Raw genomic sequence first — 5,407 nt, 5'->3', positions numbered from 1 at the left:
GTATAATGAACTTTTGGTGACTAAGTAAATCAATTGAGAATTTTAAAAAACCCAACAATGGATAGGATATTCATAGGCACATTCATAGGTCTATTTATAACTAAGAAGTCACAGTTCTTGTGCTGAATCTATCATAAAGGCTTTTCAGAGACAGCTGCCTGCTTCCATAAAGATATGCATATGGATAGATGTAAATTGCGTATGCAGTACGTACATATGTAGTATGGTATGAAAACCATACCATTTAAAAAAGTGTAACTGAGTGTATACATGCAAGGCTCTGAAGAAGGAAAGCCTGTACCCCATTACAGCTGTGGCAAGAAAATTCAGGCAAGAGATAATTTCAAAGATAACTCAAACATAAATATTCATGTACACTAACAGGAATGTTTGAGTGCAGATAAGTAAATATGTACACTTAATTGTAGAGTCCATCACCCTCTGATACTTCTCAGGAAAAATTCTATAACTAGCTGTCAAGAAGTTATTCTGGCAGATACTCAGACACTTATTATACTTTGGAAACTTTACTGAGAAATGTATTTTCTCTTCCTTTATTGTTGAAACAGAAATAATCAGGATTGACAAGTCATAGTTTTATTTTACTCTGCAGAGATGATATGTATCCACCTAGATTTTGATTGCTCGTTAAGCCTGACTTGGGACTGGTCTAAGCTGCTGATGTTTCATACCTGGTGGATAAATAGTGTCCAGAAGAATGAGTACGAGCCTTTCTGTATTTTCTACAGTTTGCTACTTCAGGTGGTCTAGATCAAGGAGACGATACTGGGTCATTACACACCGATGTTGCATTCCGGAAAAATAGGTATTTGTTGCTCAAAAGTTTCAACAGCTACCACCTGAGATTTTTTTTTAGACAAATTTTATGTTAGGTAGCCATGAATTGAATTTGTCACAGAAGTATTGGCTGGTAGAGAGGCAGCCTCCTCTTGCCTCCTCTCCTTCTTGTATTGGGGTGTTTTTTTTCTTGCTTGCAAAGCAGCCGGTGTTCAGTGCACAGGGTGAAGAGACAAGACAGTTGTTGGAAGTGGAATAGGGTTTTGAATGTCCTGAAGGTAAGACAGGAATTGAACAGAGCGCTTCCACCCCGTGTCTGACTACTTTAATGAAAACAGCAGCGCCATTTCAGGACCGACTCCGTCTGCCTTTGTATATGACTGTTCTTTTGTGTCAGGCATGCTGCAGAAAATGCCTTACAGCTTGATGTGTTTGCTTGTGCTCAGGCATTGAAGCTGGCTGCCCAGACAAATCTCATGCTGATAGGCAAATGCCTTGGGAGCTTTAAGTGGATCAGGGAGAAGGTGACTGCAAATGACTGTGTTTTCCAGGTACTTTTTTTTTTTTTTACTTATTCACCATAATTTCATCAAAATTTTATTTTAAGCATGAATGAAGGTGCCCTGAATCTCACTTCTCATTTGTCTTTAGACATGTCCTTGTGCTTTTCCATAAACCTGGCTATTCACTTGGGTTTGTCATCTCAGCTCCTGCCTCTGTGTAGTCTGGTTGCAAATAAATCAAAGCACAAAATTCTTACCTTGGCAATGACACTGATTTTTTTGGTTCAGGACAACTTAATCTTAAATAAAGTTAAGGTGACATTTTGTTCCTAATCACAGGATGACACATATAATTCAACATATAATATTTTATCGAGTTTGTATTTTCTTAGTTTAGGAACTATATTCTTATTCTGAGATAGATACAGTTAGGCTGCAGGGTCTACCACAGGCACAGAAATGATTGTCTGATTTTGATAACAAGACACAAATTAGGTTTCGTTTTCAAACAACATTTAATTTGCCAAAGGAGAGACTAACTCATTCCTACCCTTTGTCTCTCTTCTCTCTACACGCAAACAAAATGGGATAAATAAAATGACTCCTGCACAATGATGAATGGCAGGTTGCTAATTTTGGTGCCTGACCTTTGTAAGACCATTACTGGCTGTGCTGAGTGAGACCAGAGCACAGGGCTGCTCTTTGCTGGTAGATCACTCCCCACAGATCCAGCTGGGTTACAATTATGGGGCTGGCATGTGAGAACAGGACAGTGGAAAGAAAAAAGCAAAAGGGACCTGAACAAGTTTCCCCTGACACTAAGGAAGGAGGATAACAGCATCGTGATGGATCACAGCTGAAGCACCTGTTCTGTTTCCCCTCCAGGGTGCTCTCTTTTGGGCTGGAGCCAAGCACTGCCCATTCATTGCTCATCCCCTCTAGAGGCTCTGTTTCAGAAGCAGTCTCCTGGCACATCACTCACTGGGCTTGAGCTGTGTCTCTGCTTGCCCTGGCCTTTTTGGCTGCCTTGCTCCAGTGGCTGCTGCACTACCGTGGAAACTGTAGCAAAGCTCTAAATTGTCACACTCTGACAAGTAAATTGTTTGCATTTTGGAGTCCATCTGTCCCTACTGAGTTGTCTGCTGTCTTTCTTCCTCTAATCCTAGCTACCACTGTGCTTTTGAAGTATGACGAGGGGAAAGTGGGAGTTAATTGCCAACTATGGGCATAAAAAGGGAGTTCACTCCTGTAAAAGCAAACAGCGTTATGTGCTGAACCTGGAATGTTATATCTAGGTAGGAACTGATTCTCTAAAAATAGTCTTACAGTCCTGTACTGGCTATTAATAAAACACATATCTGATCCAGATATCTGACTGCAAGATCTGTGCTGAATTGAATTGTGTCTTTCTCTCAATGGGTAAGACATAAACCAGAGGTTTGAGGCTTCAGGAATAATCTATTAAAGAAACTGAGAGATAGAAAAAAGTTCTTCATACAATAGTCTTCAAGAGTTCCTGAGTAGAAGTGGGAAGATCTCAAAAGAGATTAAATACACACAGCCAGAAGGAGCTGTGAAAGTTCTCCTCTGCTTTCTTAAGAAACCCTTAAGAGTAAAGTTAATGTGGTGAGCTCTGCACCATGTGGATTTTTACATTGCTGATACAGGAAATGCAAGGAGAGTCAGGCTGAAGAAAAATAAATCCTCACTGACAATTCTGTAAGGCCTGGTAATGCTTCATTGCCATCATCCTTTGCTGTTCACCACCATGTCTCTTTCCCTCAGGTTTCAGCACACCACAAATGAGAGGGATAGGGAAAACAAGGAGATCAAGGGAGACAGGCTGAAAGCCAGAAGTACCGTACCCACCGTTCCCTCCAGGTGAAGTGAATTTCTGTAAACTGGTTGGGTAACTTCTCTTACGTGGTATATCAGATCCTACATGTTCCTAGAGGGACCATAGTGGAGCAATAGGAAAACCTTGAGTCATGGATATGTTCCACTATACTAGCCATATGTTACTAGGATATTACAGTCTTCAGATTTATTAATTTTCTTTTTGAAAACTTGTATATCTAATTGATATTATTTCTTTCTTATTACAGTGCCAGAAACATGGTTAGAGATTGTGGTGGAAAAGTGGATTGTAGTAGTTTGTCAAATGTCCATTAAACTATTTTATTTCAATTTCAGCTGTTCAGTGAGTACCAGAGAGGTTTCCTGCAATAAATCATCTTTTCTGGCAGAAATGTGGTTTCTTTTGCTAGCCCTAATTCCAGAGTCCTGTTCTGAGCAGCCAAGCAGGCATGCTGCCTCCAAGATGTGATGATACTGTGGGCTTCAGGACTCTGACACCACTGTTGGTAGCTGTGCACGCTTTCATGAAGAGTCTTAAATCTAGGGAATTTTTTTTCCACCTGAATTTAAATGAAATCATAATTCTGTACATTTTGAGCAGTGAGTAAAGCTATCTTTCCCCTTCCACATCTAACTGCTAACTCTTTCTATGTTTCTCGTACTTTTTTTCCTTTTTTTTAATAATTTTTTAATAATTTTTCTTCTTTTCATAGCTGTAATGATTCCCGTCTTCTCAGTGAGCATCGCTCACAGGCTCTGATTTTTCCTCTCTGTAGGCAGCATCGGGAAGAATCCAATTAAAGACTTTTTAAGTCCTCTGAGGAAAATTCCTTGCCTTCAGCGATTAAGACTGCCTCTGTAAATTTGCCCATTTAATACAGTCCAAGTTTTGATGATGTGAACTTTGTTCCCAAGGTTTTAAAAGATTTCTTAGTCTTTCTTTTTAGAGTTGCTAATGCGACTGTAAGAAACATTCCAGTGTCTCAGAACTGCCTGTTAAACCAGCTTCTTTTCTCTTTGAAAGTGAAACAGTTAATCCTACCAGTAAAATAAGGTTAAAAGGTATATTGAAGTCTATAGAGTAATATGGTGCACAATTTCTTATTGCTAATTTCTAGCTATTGTACCTGTTACTTTCTTTTCTGTTTACAGGAGCATTGCATTCTGTTTGCAGGAGCATTTTATTAAAACACAGAAATTCCATGGAAATTACCTGGGGAACACAGTATATATTCTGTGAGGAAGTAGTTAATAAATATTTTAGAACATTTGGCAGCTATCATATTGAGCATCACTAATACAAGTGAATCATCTTGACTTAGAAACATCCTTCAGAAAGGACTCTGTAATCTGCCAGTGTGATAGATTAAGGAAGTGGCAAAGAGAAACTGAGGATGCAGTTGAATCTCAAGTTATTCAGGAGACAAATGATAATCTTAGTTTTCCCATAAAGATAGTAACGTTAGAACAGGGCGGAAATCTTAAAACTCCCTGGGCATCAAGGGCCCAAGACTGCTGTGTGCTCATGCAGTCAGATGTGGGCTAGGTGGTGATTACTGGTGAGTTTCACTATAAGATGATCCTGATTATTTCTAATGCTAAAAGAACGGAAAGTTTCTTTGTTGGAGGAGACTGACACTGATGAAGAGGTTCAATGGACAACACCGTAAAAGCTATGGCTGAGTTGTGATGGAGGAGATAACTGTTGTGTTCCAGTCACTCAGCTTCTAACAGCACTATGTCTTTGACAAGACTGGAGTTTTATAATGGGCTTGCCTATGGAAATAGAACTTTGGGTAAGTATTTCATTCTGTGTCATTAATTTCATTTCAAATAAACAAAAAAAAGCATATAGTGGCAGAAACTCTGCAAATAAAGTATGTTCAACAGTGGACTAAAAACTAGAATTGTAGAGAATAGTAGCTAAGAGTAGCTAATAGTAGCTAAGTAGAAGAATAGTAACTAAGGGATTATCATTGTATTGGCACACAAATTTATCTATAACAACATGCAGTATAGAGATGTTACTTTAAGGAAACTTTGGGTTTTTTTCTCTGACAAAAATAACAACTCTTTAGACTTACTAAATAGACAGACAAACTCATTCAAAGAATATTACCTTGAGCACCACAGTGTTCACTTGTTTGGATATACTTTGGGCTTTACGTGTTGAATATTCTTTATGAAAATTTGATATTTGTTTAGCATAGTTAACTTAGTTCACCTATTAATTAGATTTCATATGGATT

The 5,407-nt window shown here is 38.6% G+C and overlaps 1 long non-coding RNA gene across 1 annotated transcript; it reads left to right on the top strand.

The window, feature by feature from the left end:
• The first annotated feature begins 951 nt into the window (after positions 1-951).
• On the top strand, positions 952-3,322 carry LOC141728699 (uncharacterized). The gene is made up of 3 exons (XR_012579847.1): positions 952-1,076; positions 1,245-1,349; positions 3,087-3,322. It is a non-coding gene; the product is annotated as an uncharacterized LOC141728699 (long non-coding RNA).
• Positions 3,323-5,407: the final 2,085 nt, after the last annotated feature.

This window comes from Zonotrichia albicollis, chromosome 3, assembly GCF_047830755.1.
Source record: "Zonotrichia albicollis isolate bZonAlb1 chromosome 3, bZonAlb1.hap1, whole genome shotgun sequence".
In the NCBI taxonomy this organism is placed as follows: domain Eukaryota; kingdom Metazoa; phylum Chordata; class Aves; order Passeriformes; family Passerellidae; genus Zonotrichia; species Zonotrichia albicollis.
Note: the sequence above shows the minus strand (reverse complement) of the source record. Positions and strands in the feature narration are given on the sequence as shown.